Below are 12,764 nucleotides of genomic sequence, written 5' to 3'. Positions count from 1 at the left end.
CATTCCCGCCTAAACTGACGCTGCTTCCTGGTTGGTCGGAATGGACCAGTCACGCAAGTTCTTTCTGTCGGTAACTTGCTGTAAAAGCCGGTAGATGGCAAGAGCGTTAGCTCAGTCCCCGCTACGCACCCGCTGTTCGCCATTGTATCGTGATTGCTGTAAAGTTTCGTGTTTGTGAGTGAGAATTGATCCGGTTTACCGAGTTCTGGAATCTTTCCACGCATTGGGTGAGTCGAAAATCACATTATATTTCAATGTTCTTTATGTACAATCTGCGAAATTCGTGTGCTTCTTTCGATTATGCCGGCAAAGTGGTTCGTCCCGGTGGAACATTTTTTGGGGGTTAGTTTCTGACCCTCGCGCGTCGAGTCAGCCCTCTTTCGTGCGCGTGGTCAAGCCGTGTGCCAATCACTTCAACCTTTTTTCCATCGTATTTTGCCAATGTTTTGTCTCGTCGACAATTACTTAGCAACAATAACCGCTTCCGAAGTGTCGGCGTACTCGTTGAGGTTATATGTCGACCACGACAAAGGTTGACTCGTACTATTGCTCAGTGACGCTCACTCCAATTTCTGGCGTGAATACTCACTTTACAAATTAACTATATTTCTATTCTATTACGATGAAACATAAATTTTGCGTACGAACATTAACTATTCCAATGAAAATTAAAGTTTCAACTCGTCGTGTTAATACTGCTCGCGTTTAGAGTATATTTTCTGTTCAGCGTGGTTGTTCCTTGTGGGAATCAAGCTTAACGAGTTCGTTGCTTTTCCAGTAGCGATACTACGCCGTGCATTTTTAGACGGTGCGTACCGACATTCGAGTCAATAATTTCGGCCATGCCACGATACGTAAATTTTACGAATTTTTTTGTCTCGTGCTCGCGTAAACACGTGCACGCGGCATCTTTCCATCTAGCAGATATCTATTTTTCCTACATCGTGTAAACGATGAATCGACCGCATGGAACGTAACGACTTAATCATATTTTTTCTGAACGTTATCTTGCTCGATAAGAACCGGATTTACAGCGAGTTTCAAAAGTATATCGTAACTTTGGCCATTGCGAGCATACAGGAGATAAACTAATAAATAATTCATCGTACGTTCGAGATAACGTTATTTAGTTTGAGAGCCTTCTCTCTTTAGCGCTTGAGAAAATGGGACTTACGTTTTTACGTAAAATTGAAGTCGTTTCTCGCTCCAATTTTACGCGTGGTCTTGGTGAGTAATTCGTGAGGTTTCAGAATTTGTATGGATAGAAAAATGTCCTGAAATTCGTGGGATATTTTAGAGTAAGGGTAGGAAATTGATTAGGTGTCATTTTTACACTCTTTAATAAATTATAGAAATAGTTTAGTAAAGAACAAAGATATTGCATGTCTAGTGTAACTATAAATCCTAAAAATCTATTCCTTTATTTAAGTTGCATTTTTAGACATGAATCTTCAGATAGGTATAGATATAGACTTATTTACCAACCTTTCCTTATGTTTACTCTGTGATAAGTTACGTACATATTTGCAATGTGGAAGTTATAGATACTTTTAGAATTCCCTGTACCTACGTCGCACCTATTTACGCTCCTCTTAATGCGTTAATGATGACACAAACGTGTTTCCATTCGGGATAACATCACCGAGGAACCGTCGACGGTTTGTCCTCGTCTTAGTCGGTAATTCGACGATTTCTTCGCGTCCTTTCAGCGAGTTCTCGTTACGTAATTTGTTATTTGACGGATAGGACTCGCAAATACAGGGTGTCCCAAAAATGTTGTAACACCTTGAAAGGGGTGGTTCGGGAGGTGATTTGAAACAACATTTTCCTTAGCGAAAATGTTGTCCGAGGCTTCGTTGAGGAGATATTAACGGAAAACACTGACCAATCAGAGCGCGAGGATGCCGTTGGAGCGGCCGCGTCCAATGTCCTTCGATACGGGTCGAGTCACTTGTTCACGTACGAGCGCAGCCGTTCAGCGCGTAGCCTTCGCTACCGCGGCCGGTCCAACGGAATCCTCGCGCTCTGATTGGTCAGTGTTTTCCGTTAATATCTCTTCAACGAAGCCTCGGACAACATTTTCGCTAAGGAAAAAGTTGTTTCAAATCACCTCCCGAACCACCCCTTTCAAGGTGTTACAACATTTTTGGGACACCCTGTACATGAAAAATTGTCCCGTAACAAGTGATACAATAGCCGCATGTCACGTGTCCAATTGCATAATGTTCTTTCTATACGTTGCTCGATAGAGTGTTTCCCATTATCGTTAGACGGTACACAAGCCGTAATGAAAACGCGTCTCGAGGTAAATTTTACGATAACGATTCAACGCACGCTGAAAGCGATCGATTTATTGCGCGAGGTATCGGTTACACAATTTGAATAGCTTACGACTAAGTTTTGCGATGAAATATGTTCTCTGCGTGAATCGAAAGCGGTTGTGATTCGTTAAGGTCGAGGATTAGGGTTTTTACATGTCAACGAACGTGACCTTGAGTCCCGACAAGTCTGCTCGTATCACGACTGAACGGGGAAAGTTCATCATGGAGATTCAGTTGGTGGTTGAATGTTGAAAACATGTTTGCTGGACACGATTGTGACAGTACGTGCAAATATTGTTTATCTAGTGCAATTCTTTCCAAAGTAGAGGGCATCGCTATCACGAGTCTTACCGATGATACATTTGAAATTATTTAAGTTGACACTTGAATATTTTTGTTCAGAATTATGTCACCAGTAACACTGCGCGCAATGTACGATAATCCAAAAGATAAAGTACTTCGTGTTTCGAGGTACGCACGTCCCATTTCGAGAATCGATGTAGACATAGTCATCCATAAAGGCAAGGTTTTTTCCTTATCGATGTAGATTGTGGTGTTATTTCAGAATTGCCTCGAGCGATTATTTTAGATGGCTCTGTTGACTCATTTTTCCTATCATGTTCGAGCACTTGAGCATTTTAAATCGAAGTAAACGTTATCTCTATTTCATTTGTTAGAACATATAACTTTACACCAATCTCTTAACGATTACATAAGCATTTACATTCTTCATGGACCGGTCAGAATGCTTGTACAGTGGGTGTAGAATCTATTCGTACACCGATTAATTTCCCAAAAAACTTTTGTGTGAAATTGTAGTTTCTTAACTTCTTTTTTTATAATCAATGATATTTCACATATTCTCGGAAGTCTCTAAGATAGATATAGTCCAAACAACATTTACTAGTTGATATAATTTGTGAAATTAACAAAAAAAATGCGAAAAGTGGGTGAAAGTATAGAAGCAATTAGTATTTGTACGATTCTTCAACCATTTACAGCAGAGTTTGTAACGTAAACACATTAGTTTATTGCTCCGTGCGAATTAGAAAACATCAAATTTCCAGTAAAGTAGTTTTAAACAGTTGTGCGAATACTTATTGCTTCAATATTTCTATCGATTAATTGTTTTTTTCTTGTTAATTTCGCAACTTACATAAACAGCTATTTTTTTTTTGTAATCTATTTATTCTAGAGATTTCCTAGAACATGTAGAATGTCATTGTTTATAAGAAATATGTTAATAAATTACAATTTTACACAGTTTTTTTGGAAATTGATCGGTGTACGAATACTTTCTACACCCACTGTAGGTTATATACGCGGACGTGTATGAGTTATAGGTTACAGAATTAGAATTTTCGAGTATGAAAGAGGAAGATGACGAAGGTCACCTTCGATCAACAGATGTTAGATAGTCAAAAGAGTGATGATGTTTTTTTCTTAGATTGAAAGTGAAAATAATTAGGCAATCCTTCATCGAATTATCGATGATATTATTTCCAAGTTCAAATTGGTCCAGAATGCTACGAAGCGCGACGGCTGCAGGGAGTAGTCATTATCGAGTGAACCTCGGGATCGCTAATTTCTATAATCCCTAGTCGGTTCATTATCGGACTATCTCACGCGTATTAACGATTTCCTTGTCCTTCGACGATATATCCGTATCTTCCGATCGCCTCGCCGTGAACTTCGACTCTAACGCGCGTATTACTTCCGTCTAACGATAACTACTACTAACAGGGTTCGTTTGCGCGAGGCAATTAAATCGCTAATTACGTTGTCGGACGTTCCATTGTGCTATTCAATTCGGTCCTTGCTGGTGCGGTTTCGAGGCAATTAATATGGATTCATTCGCTCTTACGTGCCTCGAAAGTTCTGGCGAATCAGACATAGATTCCAGTCTATCGATTACGTAACGGAGCTTGATACAACCGAATCAATTTAGGCGGGTAACGTGATATTTTCCAAATGCAACTCTTACAATTTCTGTCCAAGCTCGATGAAATTTGCTCTAGTTACTTTTTATTCTTAGGCGGAACGTACGGGCTAGTTGATGATACCTAACGCTATCGTTTAGCTACAGTTTCAGGTAGATTTCAAGAAACTCATTCAATAAATAACAAATCAAAAGTTATCGAACCCCTGATTTCTCTAAAGTTCCGATCAAGATAAGAATTTCGCCCATCCATGGCCCACTTTCGCACCCTTCGGTAATCCTCTCCGTCGAACCTAACCCAGTCGTCATTCATAATTCGAGAGCCAGCCGATCGAACATCCTACGGGAAACGGGCAAATTGCTCCAGGGGAAATGCAACCCCGTCATTCTGTCCTGGATGATCCAGGGAGGGTGGCGTCGGGAGAAGGACAGTTTGGGCTAGGTCAAGTAGGGTTAGGTCGAGTCCATGTGTGGGTGACCGTTGAGGGGGTGCAACGCGTGAGGGGGTGGGGGCATTGGCGGGGCAGGGTGGATCCACCGTTCGACACAATGGCACAACAAAGCGTTACCAGGGTAACTGGTCGTTCGGGGTTGCCATCACAAAACTTTCCAACTTGTGACTGCAAACATTACCGCTGGCACACGCTTCGTCGAGAGGGTAGTTCGGTCAGGGGTGGGGGATTGGCGTGCAGGAGGGGTAGGTGAGCGCGTGAGTTCACACGCACGCCCATTGTCACGCGAGCACGCGTGCTGAGGGCACGCACCACCTTGTGGAAAACGATGGAAACGGGGAAAAGGATGACTTGGTCTACGACTGAAACTTTTACAACATTCTATTCGAATGTTTACACAGTTTGGCGCTCGTAGATTCGTTGTTATAGACGTATTATCAGACTGCGGATGTTTATGCATTCATAGGAAATTTGAATGTGCAAGAACCTACAAAATGCAAACAATACACAAGAGTGTAAAAAAAGATTGAAAGTAAAGTTCATGTTATAATATTTGCAGAATAAAATACATTTCTATTTAGATCCGGTTCGTGTAGGTTCTTTTGCAAAGATCTCATTTTCCATAAAGATCCGCGGTCTACACATTATTGACATTTGGTTTCCATGGAGCGTTCCATTGCCGGTGATCATAAATATGTTATAGACAGAGCAGGGCGAGACGTGAGCTTGCAGGTGGAAATGTCCTATCGTTAGAAAGACAAAATGAATTTGGTCCTTCATCTATATTTGTGCTTTTACTAGTACGAATGTAAAATGAACGCGTGATTATTAGAAGTAAGCATGGAAATGATATAAATATTCCTTGGTAGATAGAGACAGCTAGGGTACCACCATCTTCTTTCTCTTTCTAACTGTAGCACTCCATCTGTAATATCTCTGCACTGGTTGCACGTCCATACCTTCAAGAATCCCACCCCACTGTTATTGTTTCTAAAGAAATATCGATCTAATCCTACCATTGAAAATTGACTTAGAGTTTAATAACACGCTTTATTCGAAAGTCGTTGGTTTTGAACTCGTTGCATTAATTCCCTATCGTTGCGAAATTGTGCAGGGTAAAAGTTGAACGCGACGAAGGCAGTTCGTCCTGTTAGGACGATCGATCGTTCGGCAATTAAACACGCGAGCGATTCGTAGACAGGCAAAAGTACTTAGCGCCCCGGTGCAATTCAAACATCATCGCGATGCACAAGAAGCATGTTGAGTCTGTAATTCCATCAGCGCGACGGATGGCGTAACCAAGGTCAGTAACGAGAGTGGTTTCGCGAAAAATGAAATGCAACTCGAGACGCCAGACTAGAGTAAAAAAACATGCGAAAAAGAATATCATATTATCGTGCTTTGAAGCTTTGGTAAAAAAAAAGTTAGGATAGAAATGGGAAATAGAAAGGGAAGAGTAACTCTCGATTCGAAGTAGCAATAGATGAAAAACAATATTCCGAACGTAGCTATCTCTCCGAATTAATTTAAATGTTTTTCCAGATTTTCCCCTCGAACAAAACGTTCAGTTTATTCGAGGTTTCATTTTTGCAATGTCGCGTTGAAACTATTTATTTGATCGTCGATGATAATTTGCACGAAGAAAAATTAATCGTCGAATGTTTTTAATCGTTCAGTGCACGGTTATTGGAAACTCGGTAGCGTGTTCGTAAATACAGGACACGTGAATTGGAATAATAAAGTAAATAATCGTATGAATTACGGATTGCGCGCGTGCTTCTGTGAATTAATTATCCCACCTGACTCTCGATTTGCATAAAATGCGGGTTACTTTGGCCTGAATGCTTTCCAGTTTTTGTTGCATCCGAAGTTGCAGTACCAGATAGGCGGTTTCGTAACGTTATTTACTTTTTCTTCGTCCAAACGAAAGGGAATCGTCGCGTGAATGACGACAACGTCAATTAAAACCACGCGGGACAGCGTTTCAGAATTTTGCGTTATTCAGTTACGCCTGATATTAATCAAAGCATCAGTGGCGCATATCATTTCGTCCCTCTGCATAATTATCGCGTAAATTTTACTTTGATGGTGACTGTAACTCATCTACCAAACCAGATAAAATTAATTAACACGGATTATGCAAAAGGTATGCGAACATTTTTGAGGTCGTTGAGTTCTTTATTGTTTTTGAATTCTCCTAGAGTTTTAGCTATCGTTTAAGTGGTTTTATGTACAGTTTGTTCCTTTTTACCGAAGTACAGCTGAATAATTTATTTACTTTTTCTGTAAATCTTGCACTGAAATATTTCACTTTGGCTTCGTGTGTATATAATTTATACGGTCGCTTCTGTTTGACAAATGGCGCTCTATTTTTAGCATTGTCTGTCATACACGAGTTTAAAATGTTTTTCTATGTTGGGCGATTGATGATTTTTCAAGCTCGAAAGTCAAGCCAGATTTCTATAAAAAGTAACTATGGGTGCTCTTTGTCATTCATTTCTAACAATAGTTCCTCAGTATCGGGGGTCACAAATAACTCAAAGTAGGCTATTCTTTAAAGGATTTTTCACACACATACGCTAGAGTATTTTTGAAAACGAGTAATATAAATTTATAAACGATAGTTCAACCCTTTGTGAGATTTATCAAATTAATTTTAGTTTCTTTATAAGATGACGTACACGTCTTAATTACATAATCTCTCTAAGATAATCAATAATGACATGAAATATTACAATAAATGCCTTGCAAGTTTCCCGCAGAACAAAATTCGATCCGTAAAGGTTTAATAACATAGTTCAATCAAGTAACACAAGGGAGGTTTGGAAGCACTGTGATAGGCAGTCCTCCCCTATGTACACCGGTGAACATGTTTAGGGGTGAGAAAAGAGTATAAACGCGCAGATAATCGTTTCGATGCCTTATCGGGAGAGAGACGCACGTTTTTCCATTTGGGTGCGCGTCGTTTCGGATCTGTGCCATTTACGCGCTGTGTTTGACGAGTTTCACTTCACCTGGGAGAGTGTTTTCCTCGAACCCATGTGGTTAACTGGCACGCCACGAAAGTCAGCAAATCGATGACACATTTTAGTGCGCGCGTCGCGTTGCCTCGTGTGTTTTCTCGCTAGGCGAGCGCGTCAACCCGAAAGGAAAATTCTGTTCCGCTCGGCCGCGTTCTACGCATTCTTTGCGTAATCGATTTAAACGGTTGCATCGCGACGCCTTGCTGATGCTAACGCCCGTTTGTTTACTAACGAATTGTTATGCATACCTGAAACGCTCCATTTACAGTTAGAGGCGGATCCAGGGGATATCTGCGTTGTATTTAACGCTGGGTTGTTTACAATCGCTAGACTGTAAATGGCTGCGTGTGATTACACGATGACTGCGACTATGACGCTATGATACTAGTGATAATTAACGGGACAGAGGCCACACGATGGCAATGAAGCTGATAAATACATAACAATGACCATATGATGAGAGTGATTATGACGCCACGATACTGACGATGATTAAAGAAATGTTTATCGTATAACGATGATGATCGTATACGATAATGTAATGATGTCAATGATTGTATAACAAACACTGTAGCGAGTGTGACAACTGTGACGACACTGACTTTAATGACTTCGATGCCTGACGATAATAAAGTTTCACTTCTTGCACGACAGTACTCCATTTTGGACAAAAAGTGCGCGAGTTCGTTTGCACCTGGTCAATTCAACGCCAGAGCGTACAAATTGGGCTCTCGATCGTTATTTTTGTTTTCCATTCGATATAACAATCACCGTGAGAAGGGTCCAGCGTTACGGAGTTCCGACGTTGACTCTGGTTCATCGATTGAACCGAGTCATTTGTTTGTCGAGCGTGTTCCCGCGATTGCTGTTTTGTAACACTAGGAAGAGGTAATTGAGAATCGGAACGAAGAGCTAGCAACGTGATTGCGCAATGGTAGCAGGTGTTTTTTCAATATCACGGTTGTGATCGACGAAATGGCATGTGCGTTGTGTAACACCGATGTTCTTCGCTACGGCATTCTTGCGTCTAACGGCGTAATAAAGCGGAATTTAGATGGCGTTTAGGTAACGCGAGTGTTGCAATACCTCTAACCGGTTCAATGGCTTATGGCAGTTTTTGGATATCTCTCGAATAGTCTCCACGAAAGAACAGACAAATTCGTTAAATTCGCTCCAAAAATTTTATCGGAATCACAGTCAATCCCATAAGTATTCGTACCGTTTATGTTTATCGAAGACATTTGTCTAAACTAATGGATAGGTTTGATGTTTCCAAATACATTTATTACTGTACATGTGTGAGGTTTATTTATGTATTCTTAATATTCTCAAATTTCTTCAATAGAGGATACGAATACTTATGACACCGGCAACACTTTCCACACCTTCATCAAGCGATCTAATACGTTCTTCTTCAAGAAATTTATTCTCGAGCGTTCATCGAAATTTAATACACCTAGTTTTATTTACAATTTTCCTCCCTGCGGTTTAAATTCTTTGAAATTCTCCGACAAGCACCGACGCCGATGTTAACCCCGCGAAACTAATTATCCGAGGCGTCATTACCCATAATGCGACTCCACCGTAAACTTCTGAGGGTAATAATGCTTTATGCAACTCCGGCTACTAAATAGTTTAAATTAGAGCGGGAAGTTGCGACGTTAATGGAGCGGGAAGCATCGGGCGGAGTTTAGTGGTATTGTCTTGCTCGATGAGGCGCGAAAGCGGTCGCGCTGACGCTTTTCAGACCCGGAGATTGATTAAAAACGGCTCCGAACATCTTGGTGGTCCGATTGCTTGGGGCAGAGCGAACGCAGCAATTTGTTCGAACAAAAAGTGGCGAAGAAACTCTGTCAAGGAATTTATGTAAAACCTCGATTATTGCACGAATCGAGGTTGAAGACCCTTGCAATAATCGAGGTAACCAGTTGCATGAAACACGAGGAAGGGTATAGAATTTTTATGATTGAATTTTGGGAATAAAGATAAGGTCTGTTCCCTTGTAAAGGATACCGATGATAACGGAGGGAAACGAGAAGAGAAAGGTTCGCGCAGCTTCGACGAAGGTGAACATGTTATTAGCGTTGTATTTTAATTAATAGTCCAAGAGAAAGCAAGCGTAGCCGCGCAGCAATCGACTAATCGATCTAATTACCAGTATTTATTAGATTCTCGACCGGGAAGGACGAGTTGATTCGCCATTTGTACCCATTTATGTCTCTCGCTGTCTTTTCCCTGTTCTCTGATGAGCCACCTGGGGATCTCTGATCTTAATTATGGCATGAATTGGTCCTTGGTCGATAGTAATTGCCTCGTGTACCTTTTCTTTCTTTTATACGTACATACGTTACTTGCGATGGTTTTTTTAAAACGATTGCTGAAAATACCTGAACGAACCTTTGCTCTATCTCCTCTAACGACGGAACTATTAAATCAAATTTTGGTTTGTTCATCTTTAGTTGATCTGTATTCATCGTCAAGTCCTTTTTGTTCTAATTTTCATTCTTCAAATTATTTCCTCGAGAAATGTCTCTGGAAAATTCCCTGATGTCAAATCAAAGAAATTACTTCGTCTTCTTACGTAACAAATTTTCTATCGTTTTCCTGTCTCGATGATTCCGAGATTCCCACTCCGAGGACCGTGTTCTCCATTATGGAGAACGCCTGCAGCTCGTTGCCCGTGAATATTCATTCGATCGAGCTGCTTGCATTGCTCAAGAAAATTGCGACATCGCATACCACGGTTCGGGTCCCTCTGCCGCGGCTCAGAGTTTCCCTTTTTGAATCTCGCCACCTCTTCCCTCGACTCGTAGTCCTTGGAAGCGCGACGTGTGTACTTTTACAACGATGGAATGCAGCGATTGGCGGTGTCGTTCGTTGTTGATCTAGGTCTCTACCGCTGGAGAACGCCGCCGCGATTCGCATCCAGCCACGCACCGCTCGGTTAGGGCAGACTTGGACAGAGGCTACTTCGTCATCGCTCCGCCACTATTTTTATACTATTTTCTCCGTAGCGTTCTTCAACTAATTACTCGATAGTTGGGATTCTTATTGAAATTCCATGGGTACCTTTGGTATCTATTTTGAGGATCATAAATCGGAGCACGTTGGCTTAGGAACAGGTGGTTCGGTTGCTCAAGAATAGAATCTTCTTTGGAAAATAATTCTAAGGGAATATACGGAGGTCTGGACTTTTCCTTGTAGATTAAGAATATTATTAAGAGAATATATTCTTTTTCAGTAGATGAAATAAAATTTACTACTGTACCACAAGTTTTCTTGCGATGTAGGGGTAATTTTATGCTTCTAACACGTTCTCTCATGCGAATTGCCGTTGGGCTCCCTGGCAGCTGAGCTTCGACAAATTCCCACGATTCCTTGTCCTCTCTGGTCCCTCTCGTGGACGGGTACGATTTTTGTAGATGATCGCAGATTCTCCTGGCAGCACGTCCGCGACGATCGTTCGCTTTGATGCCGCTCGTACGTGCGTGGTTCTGTCCGACAATCTCGCCTTGACGTTTCGAGTAACGCGGGTAAACAGTTTACTGCTTGGTGCACGAGCAGCGGTCGAAACGAAGTGGTTCATTATTTCTTTTTGAATTTATCTGTAGAAGTACGTATCGTGAAAGTTTAAAGTTCAGAGGAATTGGAGATCTAGATATAAAAAGAAACGAGGGGCAATCCATCTACTATACTATCCCTCAGATTTTAAATTTGAAGAATAAAATTAGCAGTGAAAAACGTTTTGTTGGAGCATCGTGAAAATTTAAAATTCGAAGAATCGAGAGTTAAATGCAATTTATCTGGCGATTTAAGGCATTTTTCGATTAAGCGGTGTCACCTTAGGGATCGACTTTCATCGTTTAAGCATCGAACGCGTGAAATTTGTTTCGAATCATCGTCCCTCGTTTCATACGTGTAATCACGTTTCGCTACTAGACGGTTCCCTTTTCACCCTGAATCGCTGCATCATTAGCGGCGGAATAGCGCGCGGAACACATTCATCGTTTATGCGAGATAAACGCGAAGTAATGAATAAAATTTCACACGGTCGGTTAGATCCTCGTAGATTGAAATTACGCGGTCGGGAATTTACAGCGCGCGTATAGATCTACGAGTCGATTAATCGTCGTACTTTTTCTCCTGGTGCCGTTGCTGCTTTCGCGATTATTAATCGCTGTTAACCTTATTGCCGTTATGGATACCAGATTACCACCGTTACTGCCACTGGCTTTATTATTCGCTGCTAGTGGAAGTAATGTTGCGACGGCAATTGGTAATTGCGTTATCAGCCGTGGTTATTGCAGCAAATTGCAGTGGATGCTGGTACACGTATGGTAACGTTTGGCGAAGGATTTCGATATTGTTGTATTCCCTCTGTTTACGCGAACAGTATTGAATAATATTTATATGTATTATCCGACCGGGCGATATCGGTCATAGTTTATTTAATCATTCGTCTTGGTCAAGGTTCCACTAATATTTTTCCCTATTTCTCCAAAATAGTAAAAGGATTCGTAATTGTTGGCTCTTCTTCTCTCTTGAGCTCTCTCTCTCTCTCTTCTCGCTTTTTATCTGTTACCGCGTCTAATTATGTCCACGTCTGCGACGTAAGCCCTTTGAACCGCAAAGTACCGTTAAATCGTTTGACCGTGCATGACCGAACGAGGAGAAAGTATCTGAATGTTAATTTTTTTTCCCCGCGAACCACTCGGGGGTTGGATTCGTTTTCACGTGAAAAATAAGTGTAAAAAGCTGAAACGGCGGGGAGGAACGGTTCGGTGATTTTTTTCAAACGTTTAAACGAAATTGGAAACGTATTTAACCGAACGACGCGTAGAATTGCGGTTTTCATCACGGTTGGATTTCAATTTTCTCGAACACGAGTAATTCGGTCCCTCCGACTGGCCAAAGTAAACTTTTCCAAATTGGCATAAATAAACAATTGTAGAACGATGGCTTTCGTTATCAACTAATAAAAAACTATTTTCATAACATGGAAACCTCTGTTGCATGAACGCATTCGTTA

At 41.2% G+C, this 12,764-nt stretch overlaps 1 protein-coding gene across 2 annotated transcripts in view; it reads left to right on the top strand.

Moving 5' to 3' along the window:
- Positions 1 to 107: 107 nt before the first annotated feature.
- LOC128886107 (heterogeneous nuclear ribonucleoprotein K) overlaps positions 108 to 12,764 on the top strand; it is a 111,298-nt gene continuing 98,641 nt past the window's right edge. Inside the window, exon 1 of one of the 2 annotated variants that reach the window (XM_054140688.1) lies at positions 108 to 227. The gene's annotated coding sequence lies outside the window, so the exon portion shown is untranslated. The remainder of the gene's footprint in view (positions 228 to 12,764) is intronic. The other variant, XM_054140694.1, reaches the window with a different exon arrangement.

The sequence above is a fragment of the Hylaeus anthracinus genome, unplaced genomic scaffold (assembly GCF_026225885.1).
Source record: "Hylaeus anthracinus isolate JK02 unplaced genomic scaffold, UHH_iyHylAnth1.0_haploid 11982, whole genome shotgun sequence".
Taxonomy (NCBI): domain Eukaryota; kingdom Metazoa; phylum Arthropoda; class Insecta; order Hymenoptera; family Colletidae; genus Hylaeus; species Hylaeus anthracinus.
The sequence above is the reverse complement of the archived record's forward strand: the minus strand, read 5'-3'. Positions and strand labels throughout refer to the sequence as shown.